The following is a 23,736-nucleotide window of genomic DNA, read 5'->3' as shown; positions in this document are numbered from 1 at the left end:
CAAAAAAGAAGTTTCCACATCACGGAGGTGACTTGAACTCCATCTGTAAGTCAGAGCTGGCCCACAGCCTAGCAGTCAGCCATGTCTAGTGTAGAACATCTCTGTTTATCACTGCTGCCAGATGACAGCCAGTCTGGGGTGAGACCCTACACTGTGTCTAATGGTCTCCCAGAAAAGACTTCATTTGGTGCTCAGGATAGTCCTGGGAGAAGAAGGCCACCCGTGGACAGGATCTGAGACAGATGTTGGTGTAAGTGTATACTAGTGTTTGATGAGTCACTTCCCCCTCCATCAAACCTCTCATGCGCTGACAAGGAGAGTCGACCAGGAAACCCAACATGTTCATCTACTTTCCAATGTTTCTGTACTGGTAGACAAATGAATGAAGGAGGGAGTGGGAGGGAGAGGAGAGGGAGGGAGTCAGGAAGGGAGGGAGGGAGGGAATCAAGCAGGGAGGGAGAGAGGGAGTCAGGCAGGGAAGGACAGAGGGAGGGAGGGAGGGCGTCAGGCAGGGAGGGAGAGAGGGAGTCAGGCAGGGAAGGACAGAGGGAGGGAGGGAGGGTGTCAGGCAGGGAGGGAGGGAGGGAGAGAGGGAGGGGGAAGGGAGGGGGAGAGAGGGAGGGAGTCAGGCAGGGAGGGAGGGAGGGAGAGAGAGAGGAAGGGGGAAGGGAGGGAAGGAGTCAGGCAGGGAGGGAGAGAGGGAGGGAGGAAGGAAGGAAGGAAGGAAGGAAGGAAGGAAGGAAGGAAGGAACAGAGTCTGCTGTGGGTCTCTGCCTGTAAAGGAAGATTTCATTCCCTGAAGTCGTGCACCTGTAAGATGAGTAGAGAAAGAAAGAACCCACCATCCAAAATGTGCTTCCGTTGAAAATATGGAAGTTGAGCAGATTGTACAATCAGATAAATATAGCATTTGAAGAGTATGAAGTTCTGGTCTAAAATTACATTTAATTATTGTTACATCTTAGACTTTGTAGGAAATAACAGTACAGAAGTGTGATTTTCAAATTAGCATTTGAAAGTGTCTGTGAGGTAGGTGAGGGTTTTAACAAACCTTGGGGTTTTGAGCCTAAAATTATATGACATTTATTTGCAACCACAAAATGAGGTTAATCAGTTATTGTTCGGTCCGTACTCGGAGAGAAGAAAGCTTTCATTAACCACTGCATGCACTAGCCAGCCTCCTTGATTATTTGAAAGGACAAAAGAAAAAAAAAAGGTGCATTTCTCGCTCTCCTCCTTGTTTGGACCGATTGCTGGTGACAAGAGCCAACAGAAAGTGTAAGATATGAAGGAGCATCATTCTGCCTCGTTACAGGACAACATCACTGGTGCTTCTTCAGACCCTTAATTCATTTCTTATAGTTTTCCTTGTCACATCTTCTTGTTTTATGGCTTACTAACTTGCGAGTTATAGTTGTAATTTATGGTCAGAACCTCGCGGCAGCAAATCAAGGAATATTCCATTGATTACCCTAAATTGTCTAATCTCCTGTATGTTTTTAGAACTTGATTGGGTGGTATTTACTGATTGCCTTCATCTAATTTAAAAATCAATCAATAGCAACAATGAGGGCTGGGGGATAAATTGAGTCTAATGCAGAGTAACCAGGCAAATATCCATCAGCGTCTCCTCTACCTGAGGCTGTAATACAGCACACGCACGGACGGCCTGGATGGGAGGCCCAGTGGACGTTCTGAAACCCCCTCTGCCATCTGACGCCTTCTCCCATTGTCTATTTAGGGTGATTGCCCTCTGCTAATGTGAACATATTTCACCACAATAAAGCTGTAGCAGAGGAGATAAAAACCGGATCTGACTGCATTTCAAGGGCCGGCAGCCCATCTTCTTCCCCCCACACCCTCTGAGGATATTAATGGGGATTAGCATAACTCCAGCCTTTCCTTGTTAACTGCCTGCCCCAATCTAGAGAGAAGCATTCACACACTCATGCGTTAAACACATCCTTTGAGATGGGGGTGGGAGGGATTTTTTTCTTTCATTTTTATCCCATCGACGCATGTGCTGTGACAAGTTCTGGGTTATTGTCACAGTACTCACGCGAACCTGGCAAGGTACCGTCTCCACCACACAGATGGGGACTGTTGAGTTCAATGGCTGGTGCAGAGTGGGGAGAGAAGACGTAGGCTGAACCTGCCAGCTGCCCATCACAGCCCCATCTTAAGACGAGCACATCCTGGAGAAAGCAACAGAAGCCAAGGCCGATCCCTTGAGGAGTTCACATCTGCTTGTTGGTTGATCTTGTGCAGAATTCTCAATAAGACAAGCAGCACCAAATATAGTGTGGAGCTAAATACCCCGTGAACACCAGTTATGAGCAACAAGGAAGTGAAGAGAATACATTTTCAGTTAGTGAATGCGTGTGTGTGTGTGTGTGTGTGTGTGTGTGTGTGTGTGTGTGTGTGTGTGTAGTTTGCCTTGAGGCAGAATCCTGGGTAGCCTTGATCTTCCTAGTCTCCTGCCTCAGCATCCCACGTGTCGGCATTATAGGCCCGTACTGCTACACCAGGGTCATGTTAGGGGTGTGTGGTGGTGGTAACACATGTGTTTACTTATGTGCAATACATATGTATACATGTGTTTGTGGGTATGCATGCACCTGTGTGCACTATGTGTGGAGGCCAGAGTTTAGTGTTGTCTTCCTCAATTGCCTTTTACCCTGTCTGTCTGTCTGTCTGTCTGTCTGTCTGTCTATCTACCTATTATCTCTATCTATTTGTCTATCTATCTACCTATTATCTCTATCTATTTGTCTATCTATCTATCACCTACCTATCATCTATTATCTATTTATCTTTCATCTATCTATCTATCTATCTATCTATCTATCTATCTATCTATCTATCTACCTATTATCTCTATCTATTTGTCTATCTATCTATCACCTACCTATCATCTATTATCTATTTATCTATCATCTATCTATCTATCTATCTATCTATCTATCTATCTATCTATCTATCTATCTATCTATCTATCTATCTTGTTTGTGCTGTGTCCTGTGTTCACATGGGTGAGTTTGAATAGTCAGGCCCATGTATTGAAATGAATATGGAGGTTGACATTGAATGTCTTCCTCAATTACTTTCCACCTTACTTTTGGGGGCCAGGTCTCTCACTGAACCTGAAGCCCATCAATTTTATGAGGCTGGCTGACCCACAAGCTCCAGGAGTTCCCTGATTTTGCCCAACACTACCCCATGCCAGGATTACAGACACACCTCCTTTCCTCGGTTCTTTACGGACACTGAGAATCCAACCCCAGGACCCCGTGCGTGTACTTCACTGTCTAAGCCAGTTTCCCAGCCTCCCTCAACCTTATATTTCAATGTTTAACAAACGTTATGTATATACGTATGTATCTGTGTGCACGTATGCACATATATGTGTATGTGTATGAGTGTCTATGCAGAAGCCAGAAGAGGGCGTTTGAACTCTGGGAGCTGGAGTCACAAGCGTTGTGCTAGCCCTGGGCTTGTTGTGGGCTGGGATCCAAACTCTGGTCCTTGCGACTGTGCAGAAAGCACTCTTTCTTCTGAGTCCTCTCTCCAGGTTCTGTGCTGTGACCTTAGTCTTTGAGATGGGGGTCAGTCTCTCACTGAACCTAAAGCTCACTGATTTGACTCAGTTGACTGGCCAAATGCCCTGCCTCCCCTGCCTCCCCATCCCCAGAGCCTCAGTGATCAGAATGCACTGCCCTACCTGCTTTCTAGACGGGTTATAGGGATCCAAACTCAGTCCAGGCAAGCACATTACAACTGAGTCATTTCCCCAGCCACTTGTATTAGGAGGTTTAGACTGTCTAATAAGGATCGGGCCCCAGTGAGAACATTCAGACTGCCCAGCGATGGTAACAGAAGGGAACTCTGAGCCTGCTAATTCGTATTGATATGTGGCACCTAGTGCTTTCTCGAACCTAGGCTTAGTGATTCCTCTGGCTTCCTTTGCAAAACTCCCTGGTGTTGAGGAGTGCCCTTGAGGCTGGCATGCCCAGGCTGATTCTACACAGATGACAATGCTGCTCTCATGTGTCCCAATTCCCCTCACAGGGCTTATGAAGTTTCTTCCATTTCACCATTGAGATCCACTACCTGGCATCACTGAAGGCTTTATAAATTTACCCCAGCAAGGTTACAATTCTTCCTTTGTGCCCTAAGGTAGTAGATCCACTTTTTTCCAGAATTGATGAATTACTAGCATTTCCTTATCACAGGGCTCTTTTAAAGACCAGGGGCAGTTAACCAACATTTTCTTGGGCTCCATGGTGACAGAACCCAGGCACTTGAAATTCATTCTTTTCTTTGTGCTTTGCACATGCTCTCCCCTTTCTGTGCTGTGCATTCTCTTGATGGAGACCGCTGGTTATCACAGTCTCTCTTTTCCCACCACAAGCAAATTGTTAGTAGGTAGGGTGCAGAAAGAAGCCATGTTGCTCTGACTCCCTTGCAGCTAAGTGTGACCAGCTAAATGTAGCGCATGAGGCAGAGGTGTGCGAGATGGAATCTTTTATAAAGGCTTGGAGTATGACATAAAATATGCAGGAAGTACTATGGCGGCTTTATTCATAATTGTCTAAAGCTGAAAGCTGCCAAGAGAGAGAATGCCACTGTGTTTCTCTTGTCTTTGCTCCAGAGTCCATAACCCCAGTCTACTCGTGAGGAAAACACTAGACACATTACAGTTGAAGAACATTCTGCAAAACACCTGCCCAATATTCCTGCCAAGCATCTGGTAAGATTCTGGGACAGAAGAATGGTGTTGGGCAGAAACTGAGAAACCTAAAAAGCATGGACTTCTGTCAACAGTATTATAATGTAACCTAATATATTACTAATAGGGGAAACTGGGTTGTGGAATCTATGACAACTCTTGGTGCTATCAATACATTTTTTTTCTGTGCATCTAAAACTATTCTAAAACAGAAGTTTTATTTTTCCTTTTTAAAAGGAAGACAAGAATTGGCTTGTATCCCCGTCCCCATCTCTTTTGGCTTTCCCTGGGTCATTTCTTGGACTGTTGATCCATTGGCTGCCATGTTGGAAAGTGATGACAGAGTTGTTCCCGTGACCCTAAGGATGGGGAGCCATGAGCTGGGAGGAAACCGGGTCCCTGAGGACTTCATGCTGCTGAGCGGCCACACCAGGCCTGGCTGGCCAACTTCCCGGCTTTTATGTGGAAGAGAGATAACGGCTGATCGTGTTGAAATCTTGTTATTTTAGGCTGTTGTTTCTCACAGCCAAACCTAGCCACCACAGTCACCATTCTCTGCTCCCCCACCACACCCCACCAGACACCGGATCCTTTTCAGGGAGAAGTCAGATCTTCATGGGGATGGGGCTCAGGGCCTCTGGCCTCTCCTGCCTGAGCAGCCAGGAGGCTCTTCGGTGTGAAGCACCATGGAGACCCTGCAGGCAGCACTGGGATCATGGATACTAGGTTTCTGGTGGCTTCAGAGTACATAGGAATTTCTCCTTCACAAACAATCTGAGAACTAAGGTGGTCACAGTCAGGGAAACTGAGGCCTGAAAGGAACAAATCTTGATTGTTCCCTCCCATAGGAGTAGGAGTCCTCACCTCTGGACATGGTTACCTTCTCGGTGTCCAACAGTTTCTGGATTGACCCAGACAGCACTTGGGAGCCTCAGAGTTGACAAAAATGTTGGCACAGGTGTGGACAATTGGTCAGATGTCTACCTTCATGCTAAGGAAGACCTGCATTTGTCCCTGTCATAGCTTGGAATTCTTTAACCTTTATTTTTTAACATATTAGATACATGGCTGATGAGTTAAACTCTGGTCCTAGTAGGGTTCTTTTTTTTTTTTTTTTTTGAAAATAAGGTTTGATAAAAGCAATAGCAATGTGTAAGTGGCAATGCGTTTAGCTTACTGCACTGGTAGGTAATGTTAGCATTAAAAGTACTCACTGAACATCTCTTGTGCCAGCAGCCGTGGGCTAGGCTCTCTGCCTGCATTATCCTTCAGGGACCATCACAGATAGGTGGGATGAGAGACTGGGGGGTGTGGTTGTCACCTCACATCTCACATGACCCAAGTTCATGGAAATGAAGAACAATAGCAGAGGCAACACCTAAGATTGGCTATCCTAACCACTTGGCCACACTGCTCCCTCTATGTTGAGCAGGTAGGAGGCCAGAGGTCCTACAAGGAGGTAGCAAGCATTGTGGTTTTATGCAGGTATCAACCACCTTCAGTGTCCCCCCCAGAGACCTCCTGTAACCAAAGGGGCAGGTATTCAATGGTTTCTAAGGAAACTCTGGCAATTAGAGACCAAAGGCCCAAGGTCCAGCTCACAGGGACATTTGGAGTCCTCCTGAGTCAGCCACAGTGCTCCCCTGGACGATGCCATCTGTCTTGCAGTGGAGGCCCATCAGAGGCCATGGTTCTGCTGTTACAGTCTCATCAACAGCATGGACACGGCGGGATGGAGGGCTGTCCATTATCGGCACATGTGTCTCTCTCTCTTTGAGGGGCATGTCCATCACTTACACAAACTCACCTCCGAGACATTGGGGCAGGCAGCATTAAAAAAAAAAATCGCAGGGAGGCCATTATCATCATTAGCCCACCTGAGAGAGTGCACGGGATGATGGAAGAGGTCCTCGCCATGCGCCAGCCTCTGAGGCGGGTCATTAGTTAAAAGGGGCTGGGGGGTGGGGCGGGGTGCCAGGTCTGGACCACAGTGCTCCCTTTGGAGAAAGGAGCCAGAGACAAATGATTCAAGCCTGAATTCCATATACACCGGAGATTGCTTATCGATTCCCATCAGAATATGCGGCTGGCCCCGGGGACGGCTGGGATTTTCTCAGGGAGTTAATAACGTGGCGGCCGAGCTGTCTTGTCCAATTCACTGAAGCCAGGCCTCTAATCAGCACCGAGTTTCTTATTTTGAGAATTCTTGCCACTTGTGTGTGCTGCACCCCTTCCACTCTGCTGGACTCTGCCAGTGATTGAAATGACAGCCCACGGATGGCGAGGCTAATCAAATTGTTTATTATCGACCTAAATCAATACGTATAGACTGTCGAAACATTACTGTCATGCAGTCAAAAAGTCATACTAATAATTCCCGGCCCGCAGATGGGATCTAGCCACCATCTCTCTGACTTGAATTACATCTGAATTTGGGGGTACAAAACAATTAAAATGGGGAGGGGGGTTTCTGTGAGGGGCGGGTGGGACCCCGAGTAGGCACACATTCTGACACAACTTAGTGGCTTTGTGTTGGATATGAATGTTGAAAATTCTCAGCTAGGGAGAGAGTCAAAAGTCTTCATGAACTGCAAGAGGGAGCCATGAGAGGGTGTGCTCTGCAGCGAAGGGTGGGGACTTGGAAGATCTGTTTTGGGGCATGGCTGTTCTGGTGAGACACCCTTTCTTCCTAAACTCAGTGACCGGACGTGATCTCCCCCTTCCCAGAGCAAAGGTTGGGCATGAAGAAGAGGAGAGTCTCGGTGTCTGAAGACACAGTAGCTATAGTCACCTCAATTTCAATGGCTCTAGAACCAACAATATGTGGGCCAATTTCTCATTCGCAATTAGAAATGGCCTCTGGTGAGTCTGCTTTCCTTGACTGCAACAGGCCACACGGAGCTGAGCAACTTAGAAAGAAGAAGGGTTTTTCTTCTGGTCAGTTTCAGAGGTTCTGGTCCATGACAGGTTGGCTTGGTGAGGTAGTATCCATGAAGGAACATGTTGTGGGGCAAAGACTCCCTCATGTGTGACCAAGGAGTTAAAGAGAGGAAGACACCCTTAAGGGCACGCTCCTCATAACCTAAAGAGCTCCCGCTATGCTGCATTTCCTAAATGTTTCACCACCTCTAACAGTGCCGCTTGGAAACCAAACTTTTAATAGTTGGCCTGTTGGGGACACTTAACAACCAAACTATAGTAGGGCTTCTCTGGCACCAGGTTGTGGTTGCAAGTTTCATGGGGTTCAGACCCCCACACGGGACCTGATACCTTTGTGAACACTATAAAAGAGGATACAAGGCTTGCCCTAGAGGATGTGCTGGCCCTGTGAGGAGTTTGCTAAGTCCTCACCAGAACCTCATGGGTTGGTCTACTACAGATGGGGAAACAGAGGTACCATGAAGTTAGGTCATTTGCCCGAAGTCATCATAAGGAAGAGTGTTGGCATCTCAGCTCTGCACCTGGCTTCTTGGTCAGGGTGCATGGGATCAAGGCTGGCTGAGGAAGAGCTTGCTTGGAGGCAATACGGTGTGAGCCCTCTACAGCTATAGCCTGAGACTTCACACTCTTCCCCTCCCAACCTCAGCCTTCTGTCTGAGCTGAGCAGGTGCCTAGTGACACTCACCTCAGATTTTGAGGTATGGCGTCACCATTTACTAAACATCTCCGTTCTTTCTATGTGACATGACAAGAATTGTCCCCCAAGGAAGCCCTTCCCAGGGCTACTAGGAGATGAGATGCAGCATAAGGTTTTGCGAGCCAGGGACAGAGGGACAACTTCTCCCGCATAGCACCCCAGGGTTCTGGTTTCTGCCTACTGTGGGAAGAGGATCAGCTCCAGAGGCTTAATCCAGGGATTGGCCTCTGCAGTGTGTTCCAGATGCTTCAGCAACATACTAGAGATTGGATTGCATCTCAGAGAGCATCCAGTGCGACATCTGTGTAGGGACAGAGGTCATGGGCTCTCCAGCCACCATCAAGACTATGTCATAGGAATCATGGCAGAAGTGACACACCATTAGTTTCTATCCCACAGGACCATCCTAACAAGAACCTTTAGGCATTGCATCAAAGAGACCCCCCCACGCCCTCACTTGCCTTTCACCGGACATGTGCTCATTCTGTATCTGTCCCGGGAACACCCTCTTATAGAGGATGCTTCAGTTAGTGGCTGGCGACATAGGGGAGAGCCCAGTCGTTGGGCAGCTATGTCTCTGTGTGTCAGGGAATGTCTGTCTGCCCCTTTCCCTGCCGTAGCTGCCATGTGAGTTGGCAGGCCGGAGCTGACAGGGCACACACCCTGGCTGGAAGCCCTTAGAATGTTCTGTGGGTAGGCTATGCTGTGCGGCGTGCCACATGCTGTCTTCTGCATGAGTGAAGCACCCTCAGCCTCAGCCCAAGGCTCTTCACGTTTTCTTTCTTGTTTTTGCGGTGCTGGAGATGGGGCTCAGAGAGCATGCTGCACATGCTCACAGAAGTGCCATACCACTGAGCGGTACTCCAGGATCCATGTCTTAAGAAGCAGCAGCGTGTTTCTGCTTTACCCCGCCTGGCTCGAACGGATCCTATTTGCTGAGAACTCGTTGTTCATCATCATGCATGCCCTCAAAGGGACATGGAAACCCACCTCTCCACTGCCCGGAACTGCCCCATGCAGCACAAAGCAGCAGGAGGCCTTTTCAGACTCCAGAGGCCTGAGTTGTCTAACCCAGCCTTTCAGGTTCAAGTGGGCTCTAAATTTGGCAAACACATTTGCCTGTCCCTAGAGAGAAGAAATAAAACCCACTAGAAAAAAATACATTACACTGGGCATTATATTTGTGTGACAGAAATAACTCATTTTCATGACACTCTATAATAATAGCAAATTATGGTACACAATGAACCCATTCTCATTAAAGTCTGTGTGGAGAAAAGCAAAGAATACAAAATGTATACAATTGTTTAAAGGAAAAATGCCATGTAATATAAAAGATACTCTAATCGCTATCTCTAATTGCAAAGAAGAGAAAATCACTAAAAAAAATTTTTTACAGCATCTAATTACAAAAAAAAAATAATCCTGACAAAGTAACTCTGTATAAAATTAATAACTGAGGACTTTAAATGACTGTAGTACCTCAAAACCGCTCTTCTTCCAGCCAGAGACTATCAAGCCGTGATGGCTATTAACTCTGGAGAATTTGTTTGGCTGCCATGTTGGTGAAGGCCCCTCTCCATCAGGGGCTCAGCTAGCTGGGTTGGCACCAAGTGGCATCATTTTGTCCTTATGCAACTCTCTTGGTTGAGCATGATTGTCCTTTTAGCCTTGGGGAATCTGAGACTCGAAGGGGTATTGTGTGGTGACCTCAAGGGAACATAGACTATGGCCAGTCCTCGGCAAAGTCACATACCCCTATCATTGCCACCTTTATTATAAAACTTGTCTGTTCTAGCTGGGGCAAAACATCACAGGGACATAGGGACATAGGGACTCAGCTCATTCAAAAAGGCAAGAAGTCAGCACTTGAATCTTTAACCTCAGCTTTCAAGATTTGGAACTTGTCAATATGATTATCTGAGAATGCCCATTGCATGTCTGCTGGTGGGCATTACTGCCCAGCTTCCTGAGAAGTCTGGCTACACTACACTTTTACAGAAGAAAATGTCCCTCTGGTCCTCAGTAGCCAGTCTGTAGCTATGGGGTAGTGTAGAGAAGAGAAAAAGCTGAGAACGGGCAAACTAATGAGGGAGCTGAAATGGCCAGGTAGGCAGAAGCAAGTAAGAGGAGAGAGGTCAAGGCTCGGGGTAGGTCTGAGGTACTCCTACACAGGGAAGATCTCAGACGCTCGGCAACATGTTATAGGTTGGGCCTGTTCCAAGAATTCCTGCTTGGGATCCATGTGGGTGGTAGAGTCATTTACTGAGATGTGGACCCTGAGGGAGTCGGGCTTGAGGCTGGGAGCAGGGAATCGTGTTCGGGTATGCTGAGTTTGAAGGCTCTCCTTATCCGCAGGGCTCTCCTTGGAGATCTAAAAGCCAGCTGACTGGTTGCCAACGGGAGTCTGGTTTAGTTTTATGTTTGGAAATAGTCACACTATGTTGGCTTGCCTAGTCTGGCATCATGTAGCCAGTGAGGCTTCAAACCCACAGCAATCCTCCTGCCTCTGCCTCCTGAGTGCTGGGATCACAAGTATGTTCTACCGCACTTAATCTTTGAAATAAAATACTGGGTCACGGGAAAGGGCAGCGCAGATCTTCCTGGTTGCTGCCCTCGTAGGCAGCACCCCACGAGCAAACTTGAGCCTCGGGACCACAGGTAAGACCAACTTTTCTGCTGCAAGAGACCTGCCTGGTGAACTCAGGACACACAGAGGCAAAATTCCTCTAGGACCCGGCACTTCTGCTGTTTACCGGGAGTCCCAAACCCGCGGATCCCAGCCCGCAGCAGCTCTCTGCTCCCAAACCCCGTGGGAGAGAGACCTCACCGCCTGGTCAGGTGGACACTCCTGAGGCTGCAGAACGGAAGAGACCACCAACACTGCCCACCCCTGCCCACATCCCTGGCCCAAGAGGAAACTGTATACGGCCTCTGGGTTCCCGTAGAGGAGGGCCCAGGAGCAGCAGGACCACTGCGCCTGAGACATCGCCATAACCTGAAGGGACCTACCGGATAAACAGTTCTCTGCACCCAAATCCTGTGGGAGGGAGAACTAAACCTTCAGAGAGGCAGACATGCCTGGGAAACCAGAAGAGACGGCACTCTGCACACATCTCTGACACCAGAGGAAAACACCCCACGAGCAAACTTGAGCCTCGGGACCACAGGTAAGAACAACTTTTCTGCTGCAAGTGATCTGCCTGGTGAACTCCAGACACAGGCCCACATGAACAGCTGAAGACCTGTAGATAGGAAAAACTACACGCCCGAAAGCAGAACACTCTGTCCCCATAACTGGCTGAAAGAAAACAGGAAAACAGGTCTACAGCACTCCTGACACACAGGCTTATAGAACAGTCTAGCCACTGTCAGAAATAGCAGAACAAAGTAACACTAGAGATAATCTGTTGGCGAGAGGCAAGCGCAGGAACCCAAGCAACAGAAACCAAGACTACATGGCATCATCGGAGCCCAATTCTCCCACCAAAGCAAACATGGAATATCCAAACACACCAGAAAAGCAAGATCTAGTTTCAAAATCATATTTGATCATGATGCCGAAGGACTTCAAGAAAGACGTGAAGAACTCCCTTAGAGAACAAGTAGAAGCCTACAGAGAGGAATCGCAAAAATCCCTGAAAGAATTCCAGGAAAACACAATCAAACAGTTGAAGGAATTAAAAATGGAAATAGAAGCAATCAAGAAAGAACACATGGAAACAACCCTGGATATAACCAAAGGAAGAGACAAGAAGCTGTAGATACGAGCTTCACCAACAGAATACAAGAGATGGAAGAGAGAATCTCAGGAGCAGAAGATTCCATAGAAATCATTGACTCAGCTATAAAGATAATGTAAAGCAGAAAAAGCTACTGGTCCAAAACATACAGGAAATCCAGGACTCAATGAGAAGATCAAACCTAAGGATAATAGGTATAGAAGAGAGTGAAGACTCCCAGCTCAAAGGACCAGTAAATATCTTCAACAAAATCATAGAAGAAAACTTCCCTAACCTAAAAATAGAGATACCCATAGGCATACAAGAAGCCTACAGAACTCCAAATAGATTGGACCAGAAAAGAAACACCTCCCGTCACATAATAGTCAAAACACCAAATGCACAAAATAAAGAAAGAATATTAAAAGCAGTAAGGGAAAAAGGTCAAGTAACATATAAAGGTAGACCTATCAGAATCACACCAGACTTTTTGCCAGAAACTATGAAAGCCAGAAGATCCTGGACAGATGTCATACAGACCCTAAGAGAACACAAATGCCAGCCCAGGTTACTGTATCCTGCAAAACTCTCAATTAACATAGATGGAGAAACCAAGATATTCCATGACAAAACCAAATTTACACAATATCTTTCTACAAATCCAGCACTACAAAGGATAATAAATGGTAAAGCCCAACATAAGGAGGCAAGCTACCGTCTTGGCAACAAAACAAAGAGAAGAAAAGCACACAAACATAACCTCATATCCAAATATGAATATAACAAGAAGCAATAATCACTATTCCTTAATATCTCTCAACATCAATGGCCTCAACTCCCCAATAAAAAGACATAGATTAACAAACTGGATACGCAACGAGGACCCTGCATTCTGCTGCCTACAGGAAACACACTTCAGAGACAAAGACAGACACTACCTCAGAGTGAAAGGCTGGAAAACAACTTTCCAAGCAAATGGTCGGATGAAGCAAGCTGGAGTAGCCATTCTAATATCAAATAAAATCAATTTTCAACTAAAATTCATCAAAAAAGATAAGGAAGGACACTTCATATTCATCAAAGGAAAAATCCACCAAGATTAACTCTCAATCCTAAATATCTATGCCCCAAATACAAGGGCACCTACATACGTAAAAGAAACCTTACTAAAGCTCAAAACACACATTGCACCTCACACAATAATAGTAGGAGATTTCAACACCCACTTTCATCAATGGACAGATCATGGAAACAGAAATTAAACAGAGACGTAGACAGACTAAGAGAAGTCATGAGCCAAATGGACTTAACAGATATTTATAGAACATTCTATCCTAAAGCAAAAGGATATACCTTCTTCTCAGCTCCTCATGGTACTTTCTCCAAAATTGACCATATAATTGGTCAAAAAACGGGCCTCAACAGGTACAGAAAGATAGAAATAATCCCATGCGTGCTATCGAACCACCACGGCCTAAAACTGGTCTTCAATAACAGTAAGGGAAGAATGCCCACATATACGTGGAAATTGAACAATGCTCTACTCAATGATAACCTGGTCAAGGAAGAAATAAAGAAAGAAATTAAAGACTTTTTAGAATTTAATGAAAATGAAGGTACAACATACCCAAACTTATGGGACACAATGAAAGCTGTGCTAAGAGGAAAACTCATAGCGCTGAGTGCCTGCGGAAAGAAACAGGAAAGAGCATATGTCAGCAGCTTGACAGCACACCTAAAAGCTCTAGAACAAAAAGAAGCAAATACACCCAGGAGGAGTAGAAGGCAGGAAATAATCAAACTCAGAGCTGAAATCAACCAAGTAGAAACAAAAAGGACCATAGAAAGAATCAACAGAACCAAAAGTTGGTTTTTTGAGAAAATCAACAAGATAGACAAACCCTTAGCTAGACTAATGAGAGGACACAGAGAGTGTGTCCAAATTAACAAAATCAGAAATGAAAAGGGAGACATAACTACAGATTCAGAGGAAATTCAAAAAATCATCAGATCTTACTATAAAAGCCTATATTCAACAAAACTTGAAAATCTGCAGGAAATGGACAATTTCCTAGACAGATACCAGGTACCAAAGTTAAATCAGGAACAGATAAACCAGTTAAACAACCCCATAACTCCTAAGGAAGTAGAAGCAATCATTAAAGGTCTCCCAACCAAAAAGAGCCCAGGTCCAGACGGGTTTAGTGCAGAATTCTATCAGACCTTCATAGAAGACCTCATACCAATACTATCCAAACTATTCCACAAAATTGAAACAGATGGAGCACTACCGAATTCCTTCTACGAAGCCACAATTACTCTTATACCTAAAGCACACAAAGACCCAACAAAGAAAGAGAACTTCAGACAAATTTCCCTTATGAATATCGACGCAAAAATACTCAATAAAATTCTGGCAAACCGAATCCAAGAGCACATCAAAACAATCATCCATCATGATCAAGTAGGCTTCATCCCAGGCATGCAGGGATGGTTTAATATACGGAAAACCATCAAAGTGATCCATTATATAAACAAACTGAAAGATCAAAACCACATGATCATTTCATTAGATGCTGAGAAAGCATTTGACAAAATTCAACACCCCTTCATGATAAAAGTCCTGGAAAGAATAGGAATTCAAGGCCCATACCTAAACATAGTAAAAGCCATATACAGCAAACCAGTTGCTAACATTAAACTAAATGGAGAGAAACTTGAAGCAATCCCACTAAAATCAGGGACTAGACAAGGCTGCCTACTCTCTCCCTACTTATTCAATATAGTTCGTGAAGTTCTAGCCAGAGCAATCAGACAACAAAAGGAGGTCAAGGGGATACAGATCGGAAAAGAAGAAGTCAAAATATCACTATTTGCAGATGATATGATAGTATATTTAAGTGATCCCCAAAGTTCCACCAGAAAACTACTAAAGCTGATAAACAACTTCAGCAAAGTGGCTGGGTATAAAATTAACTCAAATAAATCAGTTGCCTTCCTCTACACAAAAGAGAAACAAGCCGAGAAAGAAATTAGGGAAATGACACCCTTCATAATAGACCCAAATAATATAAAGTACCTCGGTGTGACTTTAACCAAGCAAGTAAAAGATTTGTACAATAAGAACTTCAAGACTCTGAAGAAAGAAATTGAAGAAGACCTCAGAAGATGGAAAGATCTCCCATGCTCATGGATTGGCAGGATTAATATAGTAAAAATGGCCATTTTACCAAAAGCAATCTACAGATTCAATGCAATCCCCATCAAAATACCAATCCAATTCTTCAAAGAGTTAGACAGAACAATTTGCAAGTTCGTCTGGAATAACAAAAAAACCCAGGATAGCTAAAACTATCCTCAACAATAAAAGGACTTCAGGGGGAATCACTATCCCTGAACTCAAGCAGTATTACAGAGCAATAGTGATAAAAACTGCATGGTATTGGTACAGAGACAGACAGATAGACCAATGGAACAGAATTGAAGACCCAGAAATGAACCCACACACCTATGGGCACTTGAGTTTTGACAAAGGAGCCAAAATCATCAAATGGAAAAAAGATAGCATTTTCAGCAAATGGTACTGGTTGAACTGGAGGTCAACATGTAGAAGAATGCAGATCGATCCATGCTTATCACCCTGTACAAAGCTTAAGTCCAAGTGGATCAAGGACCTCCACATCAAACCACATACACTCAAACTAATAGAAGAAAAACTAGGGAAGCATCTGGAACACATGGGCACTGGAAAAAATTTCCTGAACAAAACACCAATGGCTTATGCTCTAAGATCAAGAATCAACAAATAGGATCTCATAAAACTGCAAAGCTTCTGTAAGGCAAAGGACACTGTGGTTAGGACAAAACGGCAACCAACAGATTGGGAAAAGATCTTTACCAATCCTACAACAGATAGAGGCCTTATATCTAAAATATACAAAGAACTCAAGAAGTTAGACCGCAGGGAGACAAATAACCCTATTAAAAATGGGGTTCAGAGCTAAACAAAGAATTCACAGCTGAGGAATGCCGAATGGCTGAGAAACACCTAAAGAAATGTTCAACATCTTTAGTCATAAGGGAAATGCAAATCAAAACAACCCTGAGATTTCACCTCACACCAGTGAGAATGGCTAAGATCAAAAACTCAGGTGATAGCAGATGCTGGCGAGGATGCGGAGAAAGAGGAACACTCCTCCATTGTTGGTGGGATTGCAGACTGGTACAACCATTCTGGAAATCAGTCTGGAGGTTCCTCAGAAAATTGGACATTGAACTGCCTGAGGGCCCAGCTATACCTCTCTTGGGCATATACCCAAAAGATGCCCCAACATATAAAAAAGACACGTGCTCCACTATGTTCATCGCAGCCTTATTTATAATAGCCAGAAGCTGGAAAGAACCCAGATGCCCTTCAACAGAGGAATGGATACAGAAAATGTGGTATATCTACACAATGGAATATTACTCAGCTATCAAAAACAATGACTTTATGAAATTCGTAGGCAAATGGTTGGAACTGGAAAATATCATCCTGAGTGAGGTAACCCAATCACAGAAAAACACACATGGTATGCACTCATTGATAAGTGGCTATTAGCCCAAATGCTTGAATTACCCTAGATGCCTAGAACAAATGAAACTCAAGACGGATGACCAAAATGTGAATGCTTCACTCCTTCTTTAAAAGGGGAACAAGAATACCCTTGGCAGGGAATAGGGAGGCAAAGATTAAAACAGACACAGAAGGAACACCCATTCAGAGCCTGCCCCACATGTGGCCCATATATATACAGCCATCCAATTAGACAAGATGGATGAAGCAAAGAAGTGCAGGCCGACAGGAGCCGGATGTAGATCGCTCCTGAGAGACACAGCCAGAATACAGTAAACACAGAGGCGAATGCCAGCAGCAAACCACTGAACTGAGAATAGGACCCCCGTTGAAGGAATCAGAGAAAGAACTGGAAGAGCTTGAAGGGGCTCAAGACCCCATATGTACAACAATGCCAAGCAACCAGAGCTTCCAGGGACTAAGCCACTACCTAAAGACTATACATGGACTGACCCTGGACTCTGACCTCATAGGTAGCAATGAATATCCTAGTAAGAGCACCAGTGGAAGGGGAGCCCTGGGTCCTGCTAAGACTGAACCCCCAGTGAACTAGACTGTTGGGGGGAGGGTGGCAATGGGGGGAGGATGGGGAGGGGAACACCCATAAAGAAGGGGAGGAGGGAGGGGGATGTTTGCCCAGAAACCGGGAAAGGGAATAATACTCGAAATGTATATAAGAAATACTCAAGTTAAGTAAAAAAAAATACTGGGTCACTGCTCCTGAGCCCACCATGAAGCTGCCTTAGTTCCTTTAGTCACCGTGACAGCCAATAGGCAAATAATTCTACCAGATATTTAGGTGAAAATAAAACCAACCCCCTCCCCCCAAAATGAGGTCACACTAGCAACTCTGTGTCCCCTTCACAGGGGACATTCAATCTGTCAGCGTTTCTCTCATCTGTTCTCCCTGTTGAATCAAGAATGTAGCTGGCATCTTGTTCCCGCCTGAGCAGCGTCTACAATACACCCCGCCACTTGGAAGTTCCCTGGGGAGTTCCACTTCCGCTTCAGGCTTCTAGAATCTTTTATCTCAGCAGGTAGAATATTTTAACAATATGAATCAAATAATGTTGTGTGACTGTTCAAATCCCTTCCCTGGCTTTCTTTGAGACTCGGTTTAATGACTTAAGCTGTTCCCTTCCAAAACACATGTGGAAGCCCCACCCCCAGCCACTCACAATATGACTTTATTTGGAAAAGGGGTCACTTTAGGTGTAAGTAGCTGAGATGAAGTCACACTGAGGTAGGGTGGAGCCTTAACCAAGTGTGGTGGCTGCTCACGGGACAGTCAGCCCCACCAAGAGATGCTGCTGTGAAGCCATGCAAGCAGTGACTGGAGCAACCCAGCCTCAGGCTGAAGCTTGCTGTCCCCACCAGGAAGTGGCACCAGGGGGTGGACAGCTGACCCACTGAAAGGAGCCTGTTAAGCTCTGAGACAGAGGCAGTGACTTTCTGTGGTTTGAAGTCACTCGGCCTGTGGCGTTTCGTTCAGCAGCTTAGGATACAGATTTACCCAGAAGTCTCCACGGTTCATAAGACACCCTCTCCCCTTTTCTGGGGACACCTGCTCTGGGTAAAGCACTCCTGCCCGGTCATTGTGCTCCTGCCAAGGACAGTTGTGCCCAGCTGTGTTCAGGACCAGCCTTGTTCCTCTTCTCCAAATCTCCCCTCTTGTCAGTTAGAGGCCCCTTCCCCGCCATCTTGCCTGACCTGTCACAGTCCTGTTAAGGTTCCTTTTTTGTCTTCTTACTTTCCACAGCAATAGTCCTTACCTAGCCATTATCACAACTAGATCTTTAAAGCATGGCTCGAAATTCATCTTCTATGCTAAAATGTTAGCTCTCTCACCCAGTGAGCGTCTGTAATGAGCCTAGCGTCTCCGTCACTCCTCAGTAGAGACGATGAAACACCAGGGCAATGGCAACTTACCGAAGAAGGAGTTAATGTGGGCTTATGGTCCCAGAGAAGTAGAGTCCATGACGGCATCAGAGGCGTGGACACTGGGGGACAGCTGGGACGGCAAGCTGAGGACGTTTGCCTTGAGTCAGAAACAGGAACCAGAGGGTATGAGCTGGGAATGGAGCAGAACCGTCAGTGACATCTTTCCTTCAGCAAGGTCACAAGCCCTCAACCCACCCAAACAGCAAATCGGCCCTACCAACGGTGAACCAAGAATGCAAGTGCAGAAGACTCCACAGGGCCTCCCATTCAAACCATCACACTCCAAAATACTGGGGACTGAAGAGAATTTCCCCCACACAACCCTCACAGCACGCTCGTGATAGTATTAAATCCCAATAACCATAATGGCTGCACTCCAGGTCAGAAGCTCTAGGTGTAGACCAAATCCTGACTACGGCCTTACTCATGCCCCCATTTAACAGATGAGAAAACTGACCACAGAGAGGTCAAGGACCTTACCCAAGATTACATAGCTACTAACTCGTAAATGGTAGAGGTGGAACTTGAGGGGAGCCGGCTGAATAACAATGACTTGTCCCTTGTCAAGAACTGCTGCTGAACCCATGGGCAAGTGGGACTTGGCTCAAATGTCACAACAGCCCCATGATACTGTGACCCCCATACTAACCTCCCTTTAACGTAGACAAAGTAAACAAAGAAAGCAGCATGCATCCACCCCCCTGCCCCCTAATATTTCCCTTCTGTTTGTCCTGCTGGGGTTCAGCTGGAAAGGGTCTCACAGAAGATCGCTGGTTTCTACAGGAGTTTTGGTTGCACAGAAGGCATCAGGGATGGGGGTGACCAACCTCAGGCTGGCTGCAGCTCCTTGGCCATAGCATGAGCTGGTAAGCCTGGACCTGACCCTTCAATCTTCCAGAAAATTATTTCCTTCCTCTTCTATCTCAGCCTCATAATTCTGCACTAACAGAGCAGAATCCTGCGCTGTCAAAAACCCCTCTCTTTTACTGGGAGGAAATAGAAAGGCAAAGGGAGCTGCTCTCTAACAAGCGAGTGCGCCTGGCTGAGCGTGGCTACGTCTGGTTTTCACTGAGGGACGGTTATTAAATCAGTGCTCCCCTACGGCGAAGCAAGACCCTTTACTTGCTCATTCTGGCCTCAGTCTATACCAGCTACTCCTTGCTTGTCTTCTTGCTTCAAATCTTCAAGAGTAAGGGTGGCGTCTTGCCACCACATTCCCCACTCACCCTATGTTAAAGCAAACTCTAAGCCAGGCCTGTTGACGCAGGTCTGTAATCTCAGCACATGGGAGGTCAGGCCAGAGGAGCTCACCAGGGTCACGTGACGAGATCAAGGCCAGCCTGGGCTACTCGACAAGCCTCACTCAAAGATAAAGGAGCAAATTGCTTTTTGCTTCTGTTTTGGGACTACGGCCTCTAGCCCGATCACTGCTACCTGATAAGGTGCTCCCTGCTGCCTCTGACTTTTGAAGCCCACTGTCAGAGGCGATTAGCTGCCTCCTGCAGACCTCCCAGCTGAAGAATGACCTCATCTCCCTCCCCAGCCTTGTGTCTCTGCAAGATGACACCGTTGCTTGCTCACTGCTTGGTGACAAAATATTGTTTTACAGCGATAAACATCTCGTAAGACAATATTTGGAAAGTTATTATCTCGATGTCTCTGGTCGAGGACATGGAATGCTATCACCCACAGCCAGATCTGCTCTGTTTGCAGCCAGCTCTGGGGGCGGCTGGGGACAAGACACATAAGGTACTGAGGGCTTGATCTCCTAGTGATTTTTTTTCTTTTGACACAAATGCTACCCTACCTCAGACTGATCAGGATACAGAATTCAAGACAGAGGCCTGGACACTAAGCAGTGCAGGTGTGAGGACCCAGAAGAGGGGAATCTCGGCACAGAAGCTTGTTCAGAAGGCTGTTCATGTTGGTACTGCTCAAGACTGGTTTGGTGTGATGCTTCTTTTGAAAACTCCAGAGAAGATCCAGCAGGGACTCTGAGGTCTCTTTTCACCTTACTTCCAAGCCAAATCATGCCCCAGACACTTATGTATCCTCTTCATAGTCCCAGGAATGACAACAGGAACACAGTAGGTCTGCAGGAACAGTGGCATGTTAGAGGCATGAGGCAAACACATCAGAAGGTCCCTCTCTGGACCCCTCAGGTTGGAAAGGGCTGGGTCTTTGTACCATCAGCAAGAAGTTAAAGGACACAGGAGATCTGTGCTCTCTTGGACAACTCTAGTCACTATAGAAATATTCTCTATATAGAAAAGTACATGTAGGGTACATCGTATACATAATTATATATAAACTTATAATAAATATAGAAATATCCTCTATAACCAAGGGTGTTGCTTATAGAGACTTAACTTAGCTTCTGCCCATGTGCGTGGAGCCCAGAGGTCAACCATAACCTCAGGAGTGTTCCTCAGAGTCATCTACCTTGTTTTTGGACAGGGTCTTTCACAGGGTCCTGAGACTTGCCAGTTAGGGATAGGTTGACTAGGAGGGGATACCTAAGAATCCATCTGATTCTGTTCCCCTCCCCAGGCCTGTGATCACAAGTGTGTACCACCACTCCTAGCTTTTTATGTGGATCCTGAGGTTCAAATCTAGTCCTCCAGATAACTTATTTAGTACCTTACCCACTGAGCTCTCTCCCTACCCCTCTCTAAATCCCATCGTGTTGACAACTACATCCAGTTCACAGTAGTTGGCTAACTATGGATGGTGGGTCCAATGTGGCCTGCTATCTGTTTGTGCCAATAAAGTTTTATTTGACTAACCATATTCGTCCACTTATGCACATGACTCATGCTAGTTTGAAACTGCAAAGGCCAAATAAGAGACTCCATCCGTGATGGAATAGCCTGCGCTCTAAAGTCTTTCCTTCCTGATCTTTTCCAGAAAGGATGCTAACCGCTGGAGTATGTCTATGGTGAATATCTATGATATCCATCTATTTCTGTTCATAAAAATGAAATATGAAAGACAACGTTTCCTCTGCTGAATAAAAGAAACAGAGCCTGCTGTGTGTCCGTGCCCCCTGAGTTCAAATGCTCCCTCCAGAAGGGAAGAAAAGGTAAAGAAAAGTTCACATGGCTGGGGAAGAGAAACTCTCACCAGCTTAATAAAAGGGCTGAACAGCTGCCGGGGGCAGAGAGTCCGACCAGCTGAGATGCAGTAGAGGTTTGTGGACTGCGGGGCTGCCTGTGAGATGCGCAGAGAGCCCCAGAGTTACAGCTTCCTGAGTCTTTCCCATGTTGGGGTGGGTGTTGGTGACACAGCTGTATTTGCATCATTCCTGATGTTGTAATAACCCCTCACCCACACTCCTGTTAGGAATCCCAACAAAATCTCATTGGTTCACTAAGTTGAACTTCAGTGCAATTATTACTTGGTCCACTTGGTTCCTTTTCTGGGGTGAACGTGTGTGTGTGTGTGTGTGTGTGTGTGTGTGTGTGTGTGTGTGTGTGTGTGTGTGTAGATTTACAAATGATCTACAAAGCAAGTAAATTTATTTGCTCAGATCCACAAAAGAGAACTCAGAACTAGGTCTTTGGGCCCCTCACCTAATGCTTTCTTCGAAGCTGCTCGCCAGAAGCACCCCGCAGCTGTTGACCACATGCCTTGGAGACTCTGGGATGACGAAGACTCTGGGATGACGATCGACTCTCGCAGCTCCTAGAGACTGAGACTCACTTCCTGCATGCACCTCAGCTCTGGTTAGGGTTGGGATGGACAGGAGCTAGGGGCTTATCATGACAGAGGACTCTGCCTGTAACCGGTTAGCTCTCAAACCTCGGGACTCTGGGGATGCTTTCCACCTTGGGCTAGCCTAGGTAAGCCATTGGTAAGAAGAGCAGAACTGTCCACAAACTCAGGCGCACTGGGTTTTTGTTCTTTGTTGAACCAAGTTGGAGGCAGACAAGTCCTTCTGGGAGCTTCTGAGCTGGCTTAGTGGCAGTTGGTCTCCATGGCGTGGGTGTACACAAAGGGGACGTTCAAATGGAAGCTAGAGCTCGGTGTGCCCCCTTCCCTTGCTTACCACATTGGTGTCGCTCACCATGAGCCTTGGAATGGCAAATACTTCCCTTTAAGGTGCCATTGGAACTGGGCTCCTACTGTGAAGCCAGAAGAGCAGAATGTTCTAGAAAGATGTTTATTCCTGTGGAAAACAACGGGGACTGTGTGAGTTGCTCTCCTAACGGTAGAGCCTACAGCGAGCAGCTCCACTGCGCAGGCTAGAGCACAGGTGCTATCTGACCTGCTCGTGTCTCTAGGAACGGTGCCTCCACATTGTAACCCAGAGCTCTGCTGGGGAGATGGCCTCAACAAGGTGACTCCAAGTTACTTGGATGTCTCCTCAGAGCATGCTAGACCATGAGCAAGTTGGAAAATAACCACATACTTTTTTTCCCCCTCCTACCTTCCAAATGAAGGGGATGAGAGAACTACACTTGCTGTGTATAAAAAACTAGAAAGAGGAATACAGGAAGTTGGGTAGCTTTCAGAAGCTAAGGCTTCTTCAGGCTTCACCACACCCATGGGCAGAAATCTCTGCCCACGAAGACTTCCATCGGTTCTCACTGCTCCTCGGAACGGCTCTGCCTCTCACCCACCACATAACGCTGGAGTATACTCAGATTCAGGCAAGCATTCCGAGAATATCCAGAACCCAGAGGAAGGGGAAGTCAGCAAGAGCCTAGGGTACAGAGAATCCTGGTTTCAGTTAGAATGGAGACCCATGTCCTATCCACAGTAATAGCATACATTGCCTACTCCAAGACAGAAATGGACAGTTTTGTTTATTTTGAACACTTCTTAAAGAGAACGAGACAGTTCAACAAGGTAGCACAGGATATATATGGATTTGAGAAAAGTGTGGAAAATGTCACACGCACAAGCATGCATGAACTCAAGTTTGGGGGGAAGAGGAAAGAAATCTAAGAATTATTCAGAATTTCTGTCCCCTTCAAGTAATTTCCTTGGCATTGATGTCCACCCAATGCCCAGTAGACTGTCTTTTACATGGCCAGAAGACACCCTGAGTTATGAACTTGATGGGTCTAAGTGGGCCTAATTGTAGCCC

This window comes from Rattus norvegicus, chromosome 19 (assembly GCF_021556685.1).
Source record: "Rattus norvegicus strain SHRSP/BbbUtx chromosome 19, alternate assembly SHRSP_T2T, whole genome shotgun sequence".
NCBI classification, from domain to species: Eukaryota; Metazoa; Chordata; class Mammalia; order Rodentia; family Muridae; genus Rattus; species Rattus norvegicus.
Note: the sequence above shows the minus strand (reverse complement) of the source record.